The sequence below is a fragment of the Sander lucioperca genome, chromosome 17, assembly GCF_008315115.2.
Source record: "Sander lucioperca isolate FBNREF2018 chromosome 17, SLUC_FBN_1.2, whole genome shotgun sequence".
In the NCBI taxonomy this organism is placed as follows: domain Eukaryota; kingdom Metazoa; phylum Chordata; class Actinopteri; order Perciformes; family Percidae; genus Sander; species Sander lucioperca.
Window position 1 is genome coordinate 23,619,502 of NC_050189.1, and position 24,024 is coordinate 23,643,525.

Below are 24,024 nucleotides of genomic sequence, written 5' to 3' on the forward strand. Positions count from 1 at the left end.
TACTACAAACAGAAATGATTATGCTATAAAGCACAAATATTGGTAAAATGGTATGGGCAGCTTTCTGTAACACGCCTTATAATTTAATACACTTTTTAAATTAGCATATAGGAAGACAAGGGTGGGCAGCCAGTGGAGAAGTCACAGGAAATGGTCCCTCGGGCAGCATTTAGGTTGATTTCTGACAATCACTATGCCCGTATTGATAACTGCCTGAAATTCATATCTCTGGTAACTATGGTTAAGATCTTTAAAAAGCCATTGGGGTTTGAAAAAGTGTGCCCAGTTGTTTTGACCACAGAAAAGCAGTTATGATTTAAATGGGAGCGATATGCTCATAGGGGATAGGACAAAGAGGTCAGCAGAAGTGGAGTAAGTGCTCCCTCAGGCACAAACACAAGGGCATTCAAAAGGCCCCACTGCTGGCGGGTGACCCAATGGTGGACCTGTCCACTCAAATTAGGAAACCATTTGGAAGATATGGCCACATGTGAATGGCCTTTCACACGCTATGAATATTGCACTTATAATAACATTATTTCACACATCAAAACATCTAGAGGTCACCCAGTGCTACTGTTTTATAAGTGATGATCTTTTTGTCAGGGCAGGCCCCCATCTACTAAAGTAATTTGTCATAGGTGCACTGTATGGTCTCCACTGGCAAAACTGAATAGTGACACTGTAAAATGTTTCTGGGGCACTGCCATCGGCACAAATTACATAAAGACATAAAAGCTTTCGCTACCGACTGCATGAATTTTGACAAAGTGGGGATCGGCACATATTTTTTCCCTATTGATAATTGAGAGAAAGTGCTTCCAGCTCCACTGAGGCCCCAATACTGATAGCTCATCATCATCTCCATGGAAAAGGCAAGGGAGGTATACATACAGTATTTTAGCTGTCTGATAGGTCAATAGTCTGATAGATAGCTGAGTTGACAGGTTTTGAATGGATATGTATTTATTTGGTCAACTATTTAGTTATTCACAAGCAGAGAGGAAGCCATGCACATCACCTTGGATTTAATGATAAAGGCTTAATTAGATTCTCAGCTCAAATTGTTATGCAATCTTTGCTCTATTGCATCAGTGTGCCTTATGTGAGCTAGAAGACTGAGAAACTATATTAACATGGCACACATACAATTTGTCATGCAATTCTTCTTTCTATCAGGAGTGGTAGTAGTAGCAGTTAAAGAAACAACTGTGACTTTGTTCCTTGCTTGTACAGTATATCCTTTCTGAAAACATGCTTAATAATGTGAAGAGCATTCATTGACTAAAAGCCCACTGTATATTTTGAGCCACAGTTTTATTTATTTTTTATTTATAATTAAAGCGTTGTTTCACCCAAATTGAAAACACATTAAATTATATATTTTGGTAGAAAGGAATTCTAATGCAAACTGTTAAGAGCAAGGTCTGTGCTTTATCCAGAGTGACCAGGATGTGTTTTGTAAAGTGCTTTATAAATAAAGGTATTATAATTATTAATTGTACTGGAAAGTCACATGCATTTTAAATTTAGATTTTTCTGCACAAATCTGAACACAACAACTGGAATTTACCAGCATTGTATTGGGTTGGCCAGATAAACCTTTTATCTGTTAAATCCCCATGGCTCAGTAGAGGTAAGTGAGAAAATATGTAATTTGGGCAAACTGTGAAAAAAGTGTGGACTTGTTGCCATACCTTTATCTTTTTAAAGGTAATTTGTAAAACATCTGCAATTTTTTCATTAATTTCCATTGTCATTCACCTGCTCTTCCTCAGCAAGCTCATTTTACAGTCATTGGTGCCCTGTGGGAGATCAACACACTGTGTACGTATGATTTATACATATTTTGTTTGCTTTGCTGCTTTTACAATGGTGCAAATTGAGCTGATTTTCAGGCCAAAAAAGAAAAAAAGGCCAACCACCATATTTACACGCTACACTACAGTATATGAAGCAGGATAGGAGAATTGGTATCAAAAAGAGGGTTGTACCAACCATCGCTATGTTGCTTTGACACCACGGACCTCGGGGCTTTGCTGGCTGCCAAGCTGCAGTCACCCACCGAGCTGTGTGCTTATTTTCTCTGCCCTCTTCATGACCATATGGAGCATAAGGGTCATAGGGACACGGTGTATCACAGATTTCTCTGTGTGTGAAAGTGTGCATAATAATAATACAGTATATGTGTGTATATGTATTGCCTGTTTGTGAAATGAGCCAAATGTGCTCGCTAGTGTCTGTGGATTTGGCAGCGGGGTCCATTGATTTTGTCAGCATTTGCATTTTTTCTGCCAGACTAGAATACTTTTATTAGCTCAACCAATATAGATGCAGAAAACAGTTGATAGTCTTTTCACATTCTGCTGTGTTGGAATTCACACAATGGCTGTGTTCTCTTCTCAGCTAATGCAGGGATTCCTTTTTCCCATTAAATTCAAAACCAAGAATTGCCGAGCCAATACAAGCTGTTTCTAACCATGTGAATCATGTTATTCCATGGTACAAGTGTTAGGAAAACCCCAGATGATAAATGTAAATGCCAAGGTTCAAAGACACTATATAGGTGGAAGATGAAGAACTGTCTTTTACTCCATTGCCATCTGACCTGGGGTCAGCTTGTCAGAGCTGACACGGTGACATAGTAGCAACCTCTCATTTAATCACCATATTAATTTAGCCATCACATAGCCCTAATGACACCGCCGCTGGCCGATTAATCTCTGGATTTGATTTAGCGAGTGTCTATTCATCATAACTGACTGTTTCAGTATGCAATCAATATGGCCCTTTTAGCACTTGGGACACCTAGACCTCAAAAGGTACACAGTCATGGTGTGAAGAGTGTTGTGATAAAGTAAAAGCTTGCCCAGGCCAAAGAGGAGAAGCATCAATCATGCAGCAGTGCATACATCAGCGGCACATTTTCCTCAGGTTCTCTTGAAAGCCTCTTTGGACAACAAGCGAAGGGTGCAGGACAGTACTCGTCAACACTCTCCTCAACAGTGAACATGTGTCGATCACTTCATAGGTTCATAAAACAGTGTGAATAATTTAATATAATCGTTTGGGAAACATGTAGCGATACACCTTCCTTGCCTGCGGCTCCCAATTTACTTGTGTAGAGTTGTTTATATTTCTGTGTCTTGGAATAAGCTGCTTTGCCCGTGCACCTTGTCAGTTTCCCTGCATGCTTGCGCTTGGACACACTCTTGCCCATACATACACACACCATCAAGCCGCAGGGCGAAGGCAGCTCTGCTCACTCAAGAGGAAAGTGAACAGCTGTGCCCGTGACAGCTGGAGCAGTCATGACATCCCTTCACCAAATATCAGGGATGGCTTAGGATGCAATGGCAAATCAGCCGAGAGGGGTCCATTTACAACCTGGACGAGACGCCGAGGCTTTAGCCTGCGACCAGACTGAGGCGACAGAGCTACGTTCCTACTCCTCGCGTTTGCGGTGATAATGTGAGAAGTAATGAGTTTCTCCTTGGTCTACAGCCCATATAATAGTACCCCATTTGCTTCAAAACAAGCCCAGTGGAGCAAATTAGATAATGTTGTGCCTAGAAAAAATGAGCTGAATCCTAGGACTTTGTTTGAAATATTAAAAATGATGGATGTCTAAAATGTGTTAGAACCGGTCATAATTGTAAAGGCAGCATTAAAAAAAGAAATCAGTGTATTATGCAAATGAGCATAATCACCTTCAGCCCCTTTAGCACCAGACCGATTTTAATTACACCTTAATTTCATGTATAAATACCCCCAATTCAGACGAGCTGCTGCAGTAAGCCCCTGCAGAATAGACTGAGTGGGCGGACTGTATAGGTACAGATAATTACAACTCGCTGTTATGGACTCCTGATTATATGAGGTGGTGGCCAACATACTGTCTCCAAGTACCACTGAAAGAACCTCATCGGGGTGATAGATTAAAGTTTATCACAGCTATGACAGTGGTGTCCTGTAAACCAAGCAGTACTTCATACATGGCCAGGACAGTTTCATTTTATCTTGAAGACTCAGCTTGACCGGTCCAATTGTGTGATGTTAAAGCAAGATAAAGTATATTACTCCAGGTTATATAAAATCAGACACTGAGGGTACCAACTGGTTACATGGTAGAGTAAGCTGGATTTTACCGTCAGATGTTCTGAAAACTGTTCAGTAAGTGGAATTTTGAGACTGGTTTATGTGTAAAACAGACCTCTAAAGGTTGCCATTTGAAGTTTTCTTTTTCCTGAATGAGGTTATTTAAAAACCAAAGACTTCTGGTCGTGTTTGTGGCTACGTTTGTGTTTCCAATTAAGTGTGATTTGTGAGTTTCCAGCTTTTACTTACCTTGATAACATTAACTGATTTTACAGACACAACCACGTTTGCTTTTTCCTTTTGATGTAATATATGGAAATTCCAACAAAAAAAGGTACATGTGTGGTTAAGTTAATGTACTATACTAAAGTACGGGGGGGAATTAGCCCAGACTGAAAAAAATCAAAGCCACAGTCTATCTTCAGGAACCATTAAAGTTCAACTATGAATAGATGCTTTTCTCCTGCAGTGACTGAAGATTGAGCATTGTTGAAAACACCGGAGGAGCATATGCTGAGGCACAGCTTGTTGCGGCCTCAGATGTTCCTTAACAGTTGATTTCCTCAAGTTGCATTTCCTTTTTCACCACGTTATTGTGCTAATTAGTTTCCGGCACGTTCCACATGGGTGGCTCACGGCGCAGGACCGCGCAGACTCAGCCCAGTTGGTGCTTTTTTCTTACCCCAGAAGCACCCAACACAAGAGCCGGCTGAATATTAGCCCAGCTGTGTGACACATTGGTTCCTCAACACTATTGACTGTTTTGAAATGAGAGCTGATGGAGCGTTTTCTTGCTCTTCGCTTCTACAGCCAAATAAGATTTGTGCAGAGCAAATTCCCTGCAGAGTTTCTCTCACAGTGCTGATATTCAGGTAAATTCATATATAGAAAAAATCTAATCATTTTGTATATGCTGTTTAGGGTGATTTGTATCAGAAAAAATCAAGCAAATACTTGTATTTTTCACAAAGTGCACAGTGATGCCACTAGTAATTGCTATAGACAACAGCACACACTGACATGGAGGCAAAACAGCAATGCAGTCAAAAAGAAGTGTGTCGTATTGCTTGTCACGTGGAATTTTCTGGCTATACATTTTTCACATGTCCCTCAAACACTCAAACATGCTGCCTGGAACCTTTGCTGTCTGCCGTGATGTGAAATGGGTCTGTACTTTGTGTGCACACCTGTACCAATGTTACAGTCAGAATCCGAAATGTTATTCATTTTTTGCGAGGGGTAACTACTGCGGTTTGACCTGACTGTAAAATCTCCTGACTTCAGCGACGCAGATATGATCTTGACTGAAATGCCAGCATGGAAATTCAGACTAAATCTGTCACTCTGTGATGTTTCTGATCATTTCTTTCTTACGAGCAAGATGGAAAAAAAAATAAGCCGATGCATATTTCACGTTCTTTAAAGAGAAAGGAAAGTGCTGGCTTTTCTATAATTTCAGACTTGCCTACTGAGGTCAGGGGTTCCATGCTTGAATGCTCACATTTGCATCTTTGACTCGCTCTGACCCAGTGAGGAAGAATGAGCTGTTGCGTCTCCTCTGATGTGCAAAAGTGAGAATGTACAACAGCATTCACTGAACTACATGCGCTCCACTGATCTCAGCGTGAAACTATTTCACCACAGCAGGGCTTGCCTTCTTTTACAAAAACTATACAAATGCAAAACCACATGAAAATGGGGCCAAGCTTTCATGGGAGCACATGAATGACTGTATCGAGACACAATAAGCAAAATAGTCATGCAGAAAAAAAATTGCTGCCTAATTCTATTTACATTTATTTGCAGTAAACAGCACATGGTCGTCATTCCATGCCTATTCTTGTGGTTTATTTAAATGTCTTTGTGTGGCAGGTATCTGCACCGGTCTCCTTATCTCCAGTCCCCAATTATCATTCAGGATCATAAAAACAACGGCAACCAAAGGCATTTGCAGTGGCTGGGCTATATGACCCTTGTTTGTCATTCCCAAGCTACTACACGCTCATTCCATGCAGGCAAGGTGAAATCTGCATCCATTCCTCATATTTACATATGAACTAATGATTCCCCTGTGGGCTGACTGTGGCCTTCCAAATACTCTACGTGGTGTAACTGGGGTGATGTATAGTACTAGTGGGCAACTGAAGCTGGTGACTAACCCAGTATGATACATGGTTTCACAGCCTAATTACCAGCTCCCAGCTGTATAGGCCATAAGCCAACAGAGACCTACTGACCTTGGTGAAAGTAAAAAAAAAAAAAAAAAAAAGGGGCCCCATGCCTCTACATGACCCATTTTGGCATTACATCTTTGCTACACATTAAACAACTCTGAAAGGCTATTGTGAATAGTCGTATTTGCCAACAGTTACCACATAGGGAGGGATGCAAGGAAACCTGCTTGTATAGTACATTAAGAAGAAGAACATCTGCCACATACCCTGGAGAGTGTGCAGTGAAGTTATACCGTAAGAAGTGCTTTCCCTATATGGCAATGTTTCAAAGGATAGATAATTTAAACAGCCTTTTTATTTCCGTGGCATACTGTAGGCCTCTGTACCAACTGTTCAGTTCCAGGATGCAACATTAAACAAACCACATGTCTGTTTGCATAACTTAACCAATACTAGTACATTCTATCATGTCCAACTATATTAGACACACCTGGAGAAAATCTGCTCTGGTGGTGGTATGTCACACAAAGATATTGATGAAAAATAACACGCTGTTTCAAAGAGGCAGATGCTGCCCTCTTTGTTCTCCATCACCCGTCTTCCTACCCCGTCGAAGCTAACAGCTGTTATTTTGCTGTGCACTCCAACAGCCAAGTAAAGGCAGGAAACAGATAATTGAAAATGTCGATCTCATTAATTATCACGGTGAGAGTTTTAGAGGCAGCTTTCATTGGAAAATAAATGGCTCATTCTGATAGTTTCAGACCCGAGTGCTTACAAAGCAAAATCATATTCCATGGCAAAACCTTTTGCCAATACTTAGTGATCTCAAAAGCTTAAAGCTGCATTCAATATGTTTATATTGACAATGGATTCAAATGACTATGTGTAATGTAAAAGGGATTGCTTGTAATGACAAAGCCACAGAGAATAATGTGCTCAGCTCTATGAAGCGTCTTTCAGCTAATTGTTTTAACTGTATAGCCCACAACTTCTCTGTTTTGGTTCACTCTTACAACTCTCATAAGCAGTTTTCTCATATGAACTTGGGACAATGTCCGACAAATCAGTTGTGGACGTTGCCTGAAGTTTCCCTTTCTCACATGTAGCACACAACAGGAGATTGTCCGTGTCAGGCGCGTTCTCACTTACTGGAAATACTCTGTTTGGTTTAGGGGAGGGGTGGTACCTGGGTAGAGCGTGCAGGAGGCAGGACATGACGCAGATTACACCACAGTCACTTAGCCAGGTCATAATTTGGTCATGAACAACCGAGTCTCGTTTGTCTGACAATTTTGGCGTTGGCCTTTCCCGACAGAAATTCCCAAATCTTGTTGTCTCTCCAGTTAGACATTTTTTTGGATGTTCGTTTTCTTCCAGTTTCGCACCAGCCGCATGATAGAAATGTCATTAACACACCCACTCACTCGCTATGAATACTCCGGATAATGACCTGCTCTATTCACACATCTGTCCAACTGATTCTGGCATTTGCATTCTCACATACAGCTCTGCCAGGTAATGTCTAGATAATTGCAGGGTTGCAGTGCATCTGTGAAAGGGGCTATAGTGTTGTTTTCTTCAAAAAAAGGTCTGACAAATCCACTGTACACTACCTGCCCTGAACCAAATGGCACACCAAAATAGTAGAGCATTTAACAACTTGAGAGCAGAATATCTCCCTCAGAAGTTGGTGGAAACCAAAACAGAGCTTAAAGAAGAGTGAATATTTGGACTTACATTTATCAGGTGGCCAGAAACATGTCTCCAAATGAATGCTAATGTATCTGTTGGATGGTTCAATAGGCAACCTTTTTGCTAATGAGTTCACCGTAAGAACTAAAAACATGATAGAAATGTGAAGTATTGCAGGTTTAACTAAAGTTTGAGGTCTCAACACAAGGAAATGCATTGGACAGGTTGCTATGTACTATCATAAAGACACACACTGACATTTACACTTCCACACAAACCCAAGGAAAACCTGCAAACTTCACAGAAAGCAGACTAGCCATTGACATCCATGCTGCAAGGCAATGGTGCTGTCCATTGAGCCACCATGCCATTCTCACTCTACATTATATTGCATTTAGGGCTGTCAGCATTAACGCGTTAATCGCGATGCGATTAAGGGCCGAGCATAACGCGTACATTTTTTTTAATCGCATTAATCGCATGACTGCTATTATTAATTTATTTTACACTTCACTCGGCTTTGCGTCGTGCCTAACAGGCTACTATTTTGACCCTTTGCAGCACCTTTACTTATCATCAAGCTGCCAAACTTCCTCCTGCTGCAGGCTGCAGGCATGATGGACAAAGACAGCAGCAACACAATTCTGAATGGAGCTTTTTATTTTCCAAAACTCCTGGACGGCTCGTAGACAAGTCGAAAGCCATATGCACATTGTGTAAAGCTGAATTAAAATATCACCGAAGCATGTCAAGCTTGAGCTACCACATACGAGCTAAGTATAGTAGTACAGTTAACGTTGATGCTAGCCGCTAGCATGCTACCCACTCAGGCAAAGCACTATTTTGGAGAGTGCTACTTGCCGACCTGTGGATGAAACCAAATCCCAAAAAATGACTACAGCTCTTGCGAAATGGGTGGCAACTAACTGCAGACCTGTCAGCATCGTAGATGACTCGGGTCTTAAAGACGTACTACGGTTGGCATGTTCTGACCTGTCTCGTTGCCGTCGAAGGGGACAGCAGCCCCACGCACAGCCTGTATGACACGGAGAAAGCAGCCACACTGGAACTGCTGCAAGGTGCTGCAAACGCTGTCTCATTAACCGGTGATCACTGGACGTCAGTGAGTAATTAAAATTATTTAGGAGTTACTAAACACTATATTGACTCTGGTAAAGATAGGGATTTTAAGTTTTTTAGTTAGGTACTTGGAGGAATTGTTAGGCTAAAAAGGCTAATGTTAGCTGCTGTCGAGTATAGTGTTAACTAGCGTCACATGCAGCGATGTTTCTGTTGCCTGTAACGTCCGTTTTCAGAGCATCCGAGAGAAGCGCAGACATATCAGTGGCACCGAAATGAGGCGCCGAAATCTGCGTTGCTATTCGGTCTGGTAGATACCGGTCGTTAAGGCACCGGTGCCGTATTAGCACTGGATTTCGGTACCCAACCCTATTCAGGAAGAAGATTTTTATAAGTAAATGTTCCAATTAATGATCCAGGCAGTACATTCTCGTCTCCCTCCTTCATTTTACAGTCGAATGGTGGCTAGAACGGCTCCGGGTCAAACGTCAATATGGAATGGATTAATCTTTGTTATTTTTATTAACGCGTTATTTTTTTTAACGTGTTATTTTTTCTCAGATTAATTAATCAAAATTAACGCGTTATTTTGACAGCCCTAGTAACGGTACTGTCTTTCTAAACTATCTTTTTAATAAACTGTCTGTACACTTACAAAGTTCTCAATGCTTCGGTTTACATGTAGGGACCCTCATTATGCTACCGTGGAAGTGTGGTGCTATTTTAAGCCTTGTTAGTGGTATAGAAATAGCGATTTCTTTTTACTTTACCCTTGCCCCGACGACTAGTGTTATAAGCTAATTAGCGGTTTGCGATAAAACTGGTCACATTCAATTAGCATGAAAACAAATCCAAGAGAACGGTCGACCTAGTACACACATGTAATTAACCCCTAGGTTCATTTTGCGCCGGATTTGTCCATTAAAGAGGAATATTTTATAGAAATTCTGTAACTTAGTGCTGCATATTATATACTCTTGCATGGCATATTTAAACAACCCTTCCTGGTCCATCAGAGAACTGGTAGCCAGTGTTGTACCTGTAACACATACTACAACTCCTAATTGATTTTATAAGGCAGCTTAGGCTCTAATTGCTGATTTGCCTGGGGAGATTCTTGATCCAAATGGCTTAGCAACTTCTTTTGTGGTGCGCTGTTAGGAGATTTTCATTCATGGGAGAGAAGACGGGAGTGAATGAATGCATCAAGAAACAAGTTGTGTGCTGCATTTAGAGTAAAGGCAGATAGGAGCACACCGACATGAGCAGAGAGAGGCATTCCACATACCTCAGGTTCAGTCCATGTCCAATTTGAAAGTTGTCTTATTTTTAGGTTGGCACAATAAATATTGTTCACATTGAGAGAATGATGATGATGATAACATTTTTGACATTACATTTTTTTCAGATCAGGAGAGCAAGAAATCATTGTGGTGCGGTAAATGCAAAATTGCTTTCAAAGTATTTAACAATTTTGCAAATCATTCGAGAGGAGGAATAAATTAATTGGATGTGTTTTAGAGTAAACCGCAGTATCTTAACAAGTTTGACACCAAATCCAGGGCAAATGAATAATTGGATAACAATATCAAAAAGATCTAATTGATAGAACACAGCACACTTTGAATTCCAATGTAATTGATTTATTTTCCCTCACTTAAGTAGTGCTGTACGACAACAAAAAAACTATATCCCCTGCATGTACAACTCTTGTCATCTCTATTGCTTTTGAATGAAGTTCCTTTTCAAAACACATCAATACGTTGCCTTAATGGTCATCAGCACAGACATAGTAAATGCATCAATCAGCATTAATTAGTGAAGCAAGAAATCTCATTCAAATTCACATTATTGAATGGCCATTAAGCTAATGCAGTTCATTTTTATAACACTGTGTTGAAGGAATCCTGTTACTGCAGTGGCCAAGGACAGTTTAGTCATCTGGCTGCAAACACTGTTCCTGCTCCATAGACAATGAGTACAATACTGACTTTGTGAAGCGATGCATTTGCCATTTTCCCTTTTATGCTCCAGAGGGCTTTGTATAAAGTTCCGGATTGTCAGCATAACTATATATTGTAAAGCGTATTTCAGAAAAATATTATTTTTAAAATGTCTTATTCACTCACACAGGAATTCATTTTGAGTTGTCTATGAGCAGGATGCAAAAGGATATCCTGAGATTTTGGGAAAGAGTGTAAAACACAGAGGTTGGAGGGTCTCCTAATATATATTGCGTACACTGCATATTTAAAGCTGCACTTAATCAATATGTTTATATTAAAAATGGATCAAATGAATACATGTAATGTGAAAAGGGTCACTCATAGTGATGAACCATCAAAAAATTATGACCCAACTCTGCAGTTCCCCCTGTTGTACTACACAGTGGTTCAGTGATTTTCAGCTCATTTTAAACAGCCACATTTTTCCCTGCTTGCTAACACATTCTCCTACCCACTTAATTAGGTGATAATATGCTAATGTTGTATTTACAGCTTGTTTTGCTGTCCCTAAAATAAAAGTCTTGTCCATATTTTTCTCCTGTTTATGGGTCAATCGTAGTGGTGGCCTGGTGATTTCCTCTTGTTTGTACATAAAAATAGTTTTGCCCCGTTAGATCTGATTTGTTGAAGTAATACACCATTCTCTTCACTTTATTAGCTGCTGTGTCTCTTTTAGCCATTTCTATGCACAACACCAGCTCAGACTCAAAATGAACAGAGGGCCATTAAGGCCATTTCCCGGAAAATTACATTTCACTGTCATCATCTTTTTTTTTTGTTGTTGGTTATGGCCAATGCACTTTTTGGAAAATCATTATTTTATAAGATAGAGACAGAAAATATGTCATCTCAGTAAGATCATATTAATGATATATTTCAACCTTTTCGCCTGTTTAAGCAAAGCATTGAATTAAAGGTCATTTCAATTTGCTCATTGTGTTTTCCTCAAAGTGATGGTTAGCCTTTCAAAACAATGCATATTGTAAGAAGAGTATAAGTATGAGTGTGTGAGCTTGAATAAATATCTACTTAAAATGCATCCATTTATCTTTAAGCAAGGTTGTAGATCCCTACTATATAACCATAAAGATGTGGCAGGATTTGAAAAATGCACATCATCATAATACTATGATACACATGAAATAATGTACCACTGACACATTAAACATAACTCCAAATATATTCACTACACCACAGGATCAGAAAACCATTTTAAGTTTTTAAGCACAAACGTCCATCGTTAAATCTCTGAGGTGCAGCTTGTCTCTGATCAGCTCACACATTCTGTGTTGTTTTGGCTCTCATTTCCAAATCTGCTCCTCAAACACCCGAGAACTAAACAGTATGGGAATATGATGGGAGTAATCTGACAGAATATATGCAGTTTTATAAGACTAGCCAGGCAGAAAATAGATTGGGGGTTGCGATTTGGGAGTTAGGATGGGAGTGGCGAGGGTTTACAGAGAAATAATGTGTCACTCAGTGCAGAGACTACTGCCTCTGCAACTGAGGCTGAGGCATGACCCGCAGCCTTATTCATGTGATAAAACCTGAACATTTGTACCTTCCACCTTCAGCTGCTTTAAATGTTCTTACTGAAAACCAACAAGAAAAGGAGACTTTACGGGAAAAGAGATCCATTTAGAAACCGTTTTTCTCAAAATGTATTTTATCTGTAGCACTGTGATGTTAGCTCAGTCTTTCTATATGTGCTTTGACAGAAGTGCAAGGTAATTATTGAAACATATGGATGGCTGAGCCCTCTCTTAACCCTCTCACTAATGATGCTTGGCTATTACTGAAGGGCACGGGAAGGACACTTCTACCATTAACTGATATATCCCACCAGAGATCCATGACTTATCTTACACTTGTTGGCTAAAGAGAAGCTGTTAGAGGTTCACAGCAAAGTGGGGAAAAAAAACCTGACACACATGACCTTATTCATGCTCAAACGTATTTCTCTAAACACAAAAGGGACCATGACCCTCATGCTGCAAATACAAAGAGGTTTTAATGAAAACATGGAACTGTAAAGAAGCTTGAATTCTATTCCATGATAAAAAAAAATCTTGTGTCCTTTTTTCTTTTGGTTTCATTTTGCTTTTCAGTGTAATTTTCAGCCTCACTCTCAACAACATGCTGACCAAACAAAAGTTATTTTAATCGATTTGGATGGTGTGGCCTCATATTGACATCCTCTGATTAAAAAATAAATACAGCCCTGGTTCATGGTAAAAAAAGAAATCACATTTCTCCTAAATGTATGGACATTTCTGAGTGTATTTCACCTCATGTTGTTACCAACAGAGGAAAGCGACCACTGACGGACTAAGTACATTTTGAAAGGGTTGCTCTCTGAGGCCGATGGTACTCTGGGTTTGCACATACAATTACAACAATTGCTTAATCTTTGCTACATCAAAGACTTTCCATTGGCAGCAGATTCAATTTAACTGTAGACGACCCACTTCAACTCCATTAACTTTCTTTGCTGAATGGAATCAGGGAAGATGCCTCCCCATAATACCAGCTCGCTTAGGGCAATTTTTCAACTTGGAAGCTGCAGCTCTCTCTCATGTTAATGGACCCAACAGTTACACTCCCCAGTCTATGCAAAACATGCATTCATCCCCCAGGTACATCACAGTGTGACCCAGCCAACTGCAGCTTTTGTTCATGTGGTCTTGTGGCTATGGGCAAAGTGATGCTGCTACACAATGCACTAAAAGCTTTGGCGGACAGCAAGAGTCCCCAACACAATGGCTGTAGCCTGTCCAGAAGCAGCAGTTGAAAATACTGTAGCTTCACTCCTTCAGCTATATGCAACACTTACACAATTCAATTCATGAAATAGCTTTTTGCTAAATAGACCTCAGCGTCAGCTGCCATTTGGAAGACATATTTGCATTAGATTATTAAAATGTAAAGCAGATATGACAGACCTGTATAGCATTTTGAAAAGCTCAACTCTAAAAGCAACTCTAACAAAGTTTATTATTAGACTATATTTTGTGTTATCGAGTGCCTTGACACAACCTTGCTGTGCTGTTGACTTTATCTTTAGGCAGTGTAGATAGAGTGTGCCGCATGTCCAGCTGAGTGGGTGAAACTACACAAAAATGAAGGCCAGCAAGTACATCTGTCCAGTCATTGTCAAGTGAACATATTTTAGTCCACTTATGCCTATGGACAACCTCAACACATTTTCCAACTGGCACATCACACACATCTTTGATTGGTCCATAACACCAGAGCAGTTTTCACATCCATCTCTCCCAGTTACTAATTGAGACTGGAGAAAAACCTTTAGCCATTCCATTCTCTCCCTAAACTACTATGGGACGGTGGAGACCAGATGGTCTGTCTGCGAATGTCACTGGTGGCCAGTTGTTACATTTGACAATGTGGGCTGATCTGGCAAGTATTAGTACAATTTTGCTGCTGTCAAGAAGGAGCAACTGGGAAAATAGCACTTGGATTGATTTCATCCCTCATTCGGTGCACAGCAAATATTTTTGACAAAGACATATGGCGGAGAGAAGTGCACAGCAGCAGGCTGCCCAGCCTCAAGCCTGAGCCGTTTTCACTTGATTGTTTCAGGCAACATGCGGATTTAGACAAGCAATGTATGTTCGCATGCAGGCAGGCTGGCAGGCACACACGCTGCTTTAGCTTCAGCACAGACACAGAGGCAAGTGCTAAATCTCTACAGAACCACAAATATTCCTCCCTTACAGTATTCTCCCAGGAGCCTTTCCTTTTTTCCCAAAAGCATCATAATGTTTACAAATATAATTCAACACATTGTTTCATGCTGGTGTTATTAAATAATGTTCATCAGCTTACATGAAGTCAAACTATTTGTCTCCAGACCACAACACTGCATGCCAGATGTTGGCTGCAGCATGTCAGGCAGGAAGTAGCAACGCTGGCTCGAAGCTCCACCTCAGTCACCCTGTCTGCAGCTGAACCAATCGTTAAGAAATGGAGTCTTTCACCTTCAGTCTATTTGGAATTGGGGGAACCAACCTGACGTTCAAAGTTGCTTGCTGAAGCAGAGTCCCTGTCTGGGCTTTGGCAGCTGGACTGATAGCCAGCCCTGTGGAATGGCAGCTGTTGAAGGGCTTTTTAAATTGCACCCAGGTTGATGGGTGGCTGTCAGGAGGGCAATGGACAGAGAATTTCGAAAGGGGGAAAAAAAAGATCAGGGATGGAAGGGCAGGAGGGAGGGAGGGAGGGAGTGGAGCTGAGAGGACAGTGACCCTGACACCAAGGTGTACAGAAAAAGAAATGTCTCAAATCCTGAAAAAATATTGTGAAGGTAAGGCATTGAAAAAATGGGGAGTGGGATGGGGGAAGGGTTATTGGTGAGGTGAAGGGGAAATAAATGGTGTTATGTATTAGTGTTCGAATAAATGGAGCGCCAAGGCCTGTCACAGCCAGGGTTATTTAGGTAGGCAGCACATCATCACTGTTTATCATGTTTGATATTCCCAGACTATGTTTACATACAGCAGGATAATATCACTTTCTTTGCAAGCCTGATCGCTTGTTACAGATACAAATGGAAATGTCAAACGTCTACAGTGCTCTCATTCTCCTTTTATAGTGATCTACAGTAGCCTTTGTGCCCATCAAATCCTACCATTCTATTAATTACAATAGCTAAGACATGTTTCCACTTTCTTTTGAATGAAATCATTGTGAACGCACAATAGCATTTCAAATTATGCGAAGTAGAGATACTGTGTTTTGCCATTTACAGCGCAGTGGAACACTGTGGGTGTCATAAATGTGACTCTTTCAGCCTCGCTGGCTAATCTTGCCTTGCTGTCGTTGTGCTGCGCAACAGATGGTGTTTTAAGAAGGTCATCGTGTTTATTTCCCCAGTTGTTACAAGTGGAAGTTTCATTATTTGGGCATATTTAAGGCATAATCTAGAACATGTCAAACTGTTGTCAAACTGTAGCTGAATAGACACAGTGCTTGTTAAATCTATTAGACTCTGTGGAGTTCTCTATGGAGTGGTTAAGATCGAAATGTTCTGTACACTGAGCAGCAAATTATTTTAATAAACTATCCAATTAGTAATGTTAAGTGTACTCTTACAGCGCTGCAGAGTGACTATCAGTAATGTCTGCCATCCTATCATTTGTCACACTGTAAGGTGAATACAGTCTTGGGTAACATTTAGTGTGTTTGTCTGTCTATTTAAGGTAAGGAAACTTATTGTCTGGGGATATTCTCAGTTCTGTAAGGGCTCAAGAATCTTCAGTTGGAAATTATTATTAATTATTTTATGTACATATTTTCTTTCCACATACTCTCACAGTATTCAGCATAAAACAAACAATGAACAAATGATATCCTTTGGTTTGTATCTCCAACCAGCTGGCCCTGTGAGGTTCTGATAGCACCGGACTGGCTACGTTCATGGCCAATTGTTGGCCATAACTCTACAAAGGGCAGTAGGACCTCTGACAGGTGGCTCTCTTATTGCCTGATGATTGCTGGAGTGTACCTATTAATCATTTGCTGTATTCCCCACCGGTCAAGACACCTTTTTTTAGTGGAGGCCGGATAAGAAACAATGGGGCTACCAACTCTTTTTTGTGCTTTGCTCTCTGTCATTTGTTCCTTCCCAAATGATGCTCACACTATATTCGTCAAATGTAAGACATAATCGATGCTGAGTATCATTCATCAAGATTCATTCAAAATGGGTTTTTGTAAGCTCAAGTATATAAGATTTGCAAAATGTCAGTTTTCACACATAAAAAGCTGACATGCAGACCAATATGAAGGTCATGGTAATTACAAAAGTGGTTCAAAAATGTATTATTATTATTATTATTATTATTATATTATTTTATATTTTGAAATGTAAAGAACTTGTCATATCCTAGAATATGATTGTATGTTTTTCATTGCATTCACTGAATCCAGGCACAGCACCCATAAGCCTGTGTCTAGAACAGCTCTGTGAATACAGTATATGCCAGTGAAATGACAGCATACTGTACATCACAACTGTAGCCATTTAGTCTCAGTAACTCCATGATATAGCTTGCATATGAACTAGGAATAAATTCCCCTCTTGGCATTTTGACAGCCGCTATTCAGATACTTAGCCCTCATACTCTGCAGACATATTCCACTGCCAGAATCAATTGCGCTGGCAACTATTGCCAGGCCTGAATTTTATCTCCCAGCTGGAAAAAAGGGGGACGGGAACAGAGCATGGAGATATGCTGTTTATCGGTCACACAACTAATTCTTTCTTGATTCCCCTTTTGAAAGTGAACTTGGTATTAATCTACAAGACCTTGAGCGCCTTATGCACACAATCGGCAGTGACTTGTCACTGTTCTTTCTCTTTTTTGGTCTCTCTGACCTTTTGAGAGCCACCCATATTTTAATTAGTACTAAACTAAAAGGCTGCTCCATCCTCCCCACTCCTATTTCCCCTTTGTTCTCACAACTCCTTTTTTGTGTCCCAATGAAATCCCTGTTAGATATACCACATTCAAGCAGTGATTGAATATCAGCGGCGAAGAAGGGTTTTTTGTAACGCCTTGGAAAATTACAAGGGCTTAAGTGTCAGACACATATGCCTGCCAAATGTAATCAGTGAGTAATAAATGTTTGCCCTTTACACTATAAAAAGCAATGGCAGTACTGAATGTGTACTCAAGCTCAGGGCAACAGATCACTGCGCTGTTGGGGCAGTGATTCAAATTATTTCCCATCCACAAAAGTCACTGCTATCTTCACCCATGCCTCTTGAACTCTTTCCTACAAATGAAATCAAGTTCTTATCATATAACAGCCTTTATTACGGTGAATAAACTGTAATCTAACATGTGTTTTTTTAATGTTGTTGTCCTGCAGCTCTTGAACTGTTGGGTCGGTTGCTTGAGTGCTGAAAGGTAAGCTTTTACAAATCACAAAATCTGAAGCACAAATCATTGTATAGTCAACAACAAAGATGGGTCATGGCATTTTAAGCTGGGTTTCCATTTCTGCTCCGACCTCAGGACTGTGTGTGTTAATGCTGGTTGCAGCAGAATAGAGCCTTCAGAGGGTAAAGAGTGAAGGCCTCTTGCTCTTTTCTCCCCACTGTTTAATTAACATGGTCTCAGAGACTGGGATGCCGCTTTAGCAATCACGAATCCTGCCCAGCCAATAAGAACTTGTGTTCAACCACGTCTGACAGAGATAAATGGCATGCCGCAACATCTCAGCCTCACCCATCATCTCTGTTGCCCATGCAATAGAGCATTGTGGGAAGACTAGAGGAGTGCCACATATCTAAGTGGGCATGTGGGTCATTCGATAACAGCATAAATCCATGTGGGTGTTTTCAGTGTGTGTACAGCTTGTTTGCAAAATTAATCAAATCTGCTTGTGTTTGCATTGTATGCACAGTTGTGTGTTTGCTGAGCATACATTCAACATCTTGATGATTAAAGATTCAATAGGTGCATTTTGGAAAAGTTTGAGATGAAAATACACCTCTATTATCAGCCGTTAACAAAGTTGGGTCGCATTAGAGAAGAGTGCCCCTTATTTCCTAATTGTGCTGCTATTCATCTGCTCTGCTTCACCCAAATGAGATTCTAGTGCTGGGTCTGGTCAACAGGTGGGGAATTTATGATGGTTTTAGGGAGTAAATGTGAGTCAATCACAAAAGACTAAGAGGTCGATGTATTCTGCCACTTGAACACTGAAAGCATTTTGGAGCTGAAGGTTTGATTGAAAGGAGCATATTTTGTGAAAATGTCTGAAAATTGGTCCGTCTTTGAAACAAGGGGACTGTTATTCATCCGTGCAAAAGCCTGGATTACCAGAGAGCTTCCACTGAATACATTATTAATACAGACTTATATTTCATACAGGAGACCTACAGTGTACGTATGTAATGAAACCATCAAAATAATTATAGCCAATGGTGTTAAAGGTACCATTTGTAAAAGGGACAACAGTAAGTATAAGATTACATCACAGATTAAACTGAACTGTGTTGTAACAGAGAGTATCAGCCACACTCCACAAATGAATAGCAACTTCTTAAGACACTTGAATGGCAATGAATACCCTGCAAGCAAGTGTTGGGTCTACAACAAACTGAACACATCTGGTTGAACCTGATCACAGTCTCCAGTCCAAAAAAAGAAATGTAAGTCTGAGAACCACTTCAGTTTACATAGTGCGGTTTAAAAAAAAAATGGTTCTGGCTTAATATATATTTTCATTGAATACATTTCCTGTAGCTGATTAATATGCAAGCTGTTCCAGATAAACCGTAAGATGTAATCATTTCCATCTTGTTCTGTATTAAAATGTTGGCATTTGTGACACAGTGTTCTTGCTACATGAATTAACTAGTGTTTGGAAAATTCCTGTCAGAGAGTAATGGATTACCTATTCCTGTGCATTTATTTCCATCACAGAAGCCTGTTTCTTGTGACATGAACTTACTGCATGAGAATAGTCTAACTGGAATAATGCTATCACTTTTAGTTTTACTCTTACAGTTTACAAATTGCTTTAAAGCCATCAGTATCTCAAACTAATGAATTATTTTTGAACCCTTTTATAATTTACTAAAAGTAGGGTGTCTTTATAATTTTTCACACATCCTGACACTTATGACTAACACACTTCACTTGTAGGGGGGTTTCAGCAGTAATTGCTGCAGCCTTTTCCTCCGTCTCCTGTTTCAGTGGATCATAGTAAGGGAACAGTTTGTAGCAGTGGGGGCATAATTAGTGATAGGCCTTGGACATGTCATACTCTGTTAGTCAGCCTCGCTTTAATTCATTTGTCTCCTCTCTCTGCTCCTAGCATTCATTCAGGCTGTGTGTATGTAAGTGTGTATCTTTGCTCAGGCGTTACGGTGCATGTGCATACTTAATGCATCTAGTCAAATTTCATTTGAGCCTATATAATACTATTATGGTAATACTGGAAAGTTATTTCATCAGGATGTACGTTTGCGCTTACATCCTCATGTTTGTATTTTCTGTCTGTCTGTACTAAGTTACCTGTGTGAGTGCCCCTTTGATTTCGTGTAGAACAAAAGGAAAACAAATCATTCCATTTTGGCTTTGTCTCTCAAGCTAGAAAGGCTTCATTATTCAGCTGGCTCGCAAGGCTCATTTTGGCTATAATTAGAGGAAACCTTTTTGGGCTTTCTTTATTTCTTTTTAAGTAGTTCCTATAGCAACACAATTCATAAAAAAAAGGTCTTGCATGATGTCACAAGGTAGAGTGGTGATGATTACTGTCAAAGGATGTTTTTTTTGGCACGCCTGTCTGTCTGTGTGTGCATGTGCGTGTGTGTGTGTGTGTGTGTGTGTGTGTGTGTGTGTGTGTAGTTTGCAGAGGGGTTCAACCTCGGCTGTTGATGTGAGGGCGGATGAAAGCCACTTTGAGGATACACTATACGGTTAGGAGGAAAAGCTCTTCCTCCAACACCTTCCTTTGCTTTTCTCCAATTTTCCCTCTTTCCTTCATCTCCCTCGTTTCTACCCTCTCTCATTCCGCTGCCACTCTTGCTATCTCCTCTTGACTGCCTCTACCCTCCCTCTGTTGTTTTCCTATCCAATTTTCCCTATACATACAGCCCACTTTTTCACTTATTCCCCCCCTCATAACTGTCTTCATGCCTGCACTCATCTGAAACCGCTCCTCTCTCTGTCACCCCTCTTTTACTTTTTTGCCATTCGCTCCTGACCCTTCTCTTTTCCCCAATGTGAGGCTGGCAGCAGTGAAGGACACACTGCCCACAGCATGATTAGTCCAAGAAACATTCCCAGAAATCAAGGATTACACAGGCATAAATTAGACTCCAGTATATCATTCATATTCCTATCTGGATTTCAGCTACACTTCACACTTAACTATAGTTTGTGTAGTTAGTGCAGCCTTGTTGCTTTAGATCCACAACTCATTTCAAGATGTAAATTCATAAATGTGGAGCACGGGGTTCAGGTGTGTGCCCAGAGCCATTGTAGGGAATATTCCTTCAGCCATAGCACCTCTGCAGATAGGAACCCTTGTGCTTCTGTTCTTTCATCACGCCACATTAGCTTTACAAAGAAAAGAAGAAGAGAAAAAAGACTCTGCAGTGTTTAGAATTGAACCTTGAATTTGAAGCAAAATCTGAAAATAGCCAGATTTGTACAGTTTTGCTTGATTGGATTATTCCTCAGCTAACTTCCTGAGCAGACCAAACAGTGTGAACCCCTTCTATCCCAGATGAAGTATATACTGATACCAATACAAACAGAGAAAAATACAATTTCACAAGCTAGGTATGTGAATTTCAAAATGGATACTCGTACAGGCCTTGCTGCAGCAGGTGTTTAAATTATATTATCACATCAGTTTTTATAGCTCCTGCATTTTGCGCATATTTAACAGAACATTTGTTATTGTTCAATATAAACAACATACAATGAAGATTGCATCAGGGTTGTGATGTTATTACTCTAGGCGTTTATCCTTTCTATTACCGCTCATCAGAAGACAGACTTTGACTATGGTTTATTCAGACTTCAGATACACACCAAAGTCCGCAAGTTGCAAAAAGCTTTCTTGTTCTTTTCTTAAGTAGCACTAATTTTCTATGTATTCAGAGGAAATTAGGACTGCTTTCAAACTAACAAATATGGCTGACTGAGATAAAGCTCCACACTGCCTAGCTCTGCTCACGCCAGCAAAACAAAACATTTCTGGTGGGAGTGGATAAATGGCAGGCAAAATATGCCTTTTCATTGGGTCGCTCTAGTCTCTAAATTTTTTTCCCTTTTTCATTGCTTCAAATGACAAATTATGGTTCATGTTTTCTTTTGTGTTAGTTGTCAGCAGATGTGATTGATTCTTAACATGGAAACACAGCACAAAGCACTTTGCATGTTGGTGGGTTGGCTAACATTTTAAGCTTGAAAGGTGCAGTGTATGTTTCGTGCAACTGTCTAATTCATATTAGACTAGTCAAAGAGCAAAATGAGGACTGACCTGCCATACCTTTGTGCAACCAATGCCTTGTCTTTCAAAATACCTCACTGGGCCATCAAAATCATTCAATAGTAATCCAATAATTCAGTATTCTTAAGAGATTTTTCCTCAGACACATAACTTAGATGTTCACGTTAAAGCTTGCATATCTTATGTGCCCATGCTCACTAGGATTATTTGCACAATTGTAATTCACTGTCTACTATTTAAAGAGCCTAGGCAGCTTGTTTGCTATTGATTTCATTTATAAGTCTTCTATATTTTACTCCGTGCAAATCAGAGCAATTGTTTCCAAGTGCATGCATGAATCAATGCTTCCCTGGAGCCTGCGCTGGTGACTGCATGCAGCTCAATACCTCCAATTTATGTTTTAATTACGATGATCTACTAAGTGTTGGGAGCTCGGCCCTGCTCTCACAATCAGCATCAACAAGCCCAGCAGCGTGCATCGTATTGTACATTGCATTTGACCGTCTACATAGACAGACGGTGGTTTTGACTGCATTCACCAAATTGCGTCTCGACTATGCTGATTTGTAGTGATGATGATGGAGAATGCAGTTGCAAGAATGTTGCACCTTTTGCTTAGCCTGGTCCTACCAGACTCTCGTACATTTTATTTGTACAGAGAGTCTGGCCTCTCTCCATTGACAAGTGTTAACTTCCTTGAAGGCGGGTACTCTGTTGAAGTTTAAAACTATTGGATCTGCCCAGAGCCACTCTGGATCTGCCATAACCAATCGCTAACGTTTGGTCGTGACGTATGTCATGCGCATGTGCAACAAGAGGGGAGACCGACAACAACTATCGGCTTATATTTAGCATTAGCACCGCTAGCGTTAGCCTTAGCCAACTCCTTCACCACTAACAGATCGAGCTGGAAAATCTTTTCCCGAAGCCCGTGGGGAGGAGGGCCACAACATCATGGCCACCAACACAACTCAGCAAAGCTTGTTCTTGCTCGGGCTTTAACTTCTGGATATTCGGCAGCATTGCTGCCACAACGGACCGAATGGCTTCGCTCGCATCTTTCTAGTGCACGTCCTCAACGTCATCGTTCTCAGCCACTCCCTCTGTTCGCTGATTGGACCTACACATATTTGACCGGAGAAAACATAGATACATATAAAGGCCTTTATATATATCTATGGGAGAAAACCCAAGAATATACCGCAAACCCAGACGGAGTACTAAAGGGAAACGAAAATTGGGCGGAAGTAAGTAGGAGGGCGGAGCCAGGCTACCTTTTGCTGACATGAATACACAATACTGTAAGGACATATATACAATGGGAAATTGATTTAAAAAAAAAAAAAAAGGTATAAGTATTGCAGTTATTTATATAATTACAAAATAGCAGGTAGTGGTTAATTTAATGATTCTCTATCAATTGTTAAGACACAGAGTATAAAAACAACAACTGCTCAGCCCTGACAGCCTTCTATGGCCATGTGGCACCAGACCGGATTTTATACCCCTCCATGTTTGTTCTGTACTGGTTTTGTTTGGCAGAACAGTATATCATTTGATCACTTGCTACTGATTGCTCAACTCAGTATGCCATATAAGAGGCTTCTGGCAAGCCTGAAAGTCATAAATTATATTGACTCGTGTAATTAGGGCAGATCAATAAAAGGCAGTTTCTTTCACTGCTTCCCAGGACTGTATTAGTCGGTGCACTTTTCTAGGTTCTCTTGGTGACATAAAACCAAGAGAACCTTGGTTCCATGATGACATAAAACCAACATACAATGTTGAAGAAAATGTTTATAGTGTATTTTACAAACATACATTTCGCAGCACAACAGCTTTTATTAATATAAATCTGAAATACGTTATTTTATGGAGAAAGAAACCACCAGGGCTCTGCTTTCAGAGATGTCTTTATAATTAGTTGCTGTTGTTTTTTTTAGTATCACCATTTGCAGATGCTCCACCAGTAA

General features: G+C 40.3%; 1 protein-coding gene across 44 annotated transcripts in view; it reads left to right on the forward strand.

Moving 5' to 3' along the window:
* The window catches only part of LOC116039915 (receptor-type tyrosine-protein phosphatase delta), a 362,263-nt gene that overhangs the window by 191,028 nt on the left and 147,211 nt on the right, over positions 1-24,024 (forward strand). For all 44 annotated transcript variants that reach the window (XM_031285065.2, XM_031285107.2, XM_035994140.1 and 41 more), the window contains exon 9: positions 17,948-17,985. The gene's annotated coding sequence lies outside the window, so the exon portion shown is untranslated. The remainder of the gene's footprint in view (positions 1-17,947; positions 17,986-24,024) is intronic.